The following is a 290-nucleotide window of genomic DNA, read 5'->3' on the forward strand; positions in this document are numbered from 1 at the left end:
CCTTTGTGAAACTATTCAGGTTCACACCCAGTGCTGCAATAAAGAATGCTGCTTTCTGGCGCTGTCATCAATGTCTCAGGAAGCTCTCACCTCCTAGAAGCGTGGCACAAAGCTACAGCCCTGGCTGAGGTTTTAGGGAACGTAAGCCCATGTATCTGCATTTGGCAGAAATGGCTGTTGAGAGATGACAGTCTTACCGGAGAGGGCTACGAATCACCTCCCTCCCTGAACTTTTAGAAAACCAAAGCCTAACTCTTCACACTGCAGTGGGGATGAAGTCAGACTCAGGG

Source organism: Strigops habroptila, chromosome 17 (genome assembly GCF_004027225.2).
Source record: "Strigops habroptila isolate Jane chromosome 17, bStrHab1.2.pri, whole genome shotgun sequence".
Classification (NCBI taxonomy): domain Eukaryota; kingdom Metazoa; phylum Chordata; class Aves; order Psittaciformes; family Psittacidae; genus Strigops; species Strigops habroptila.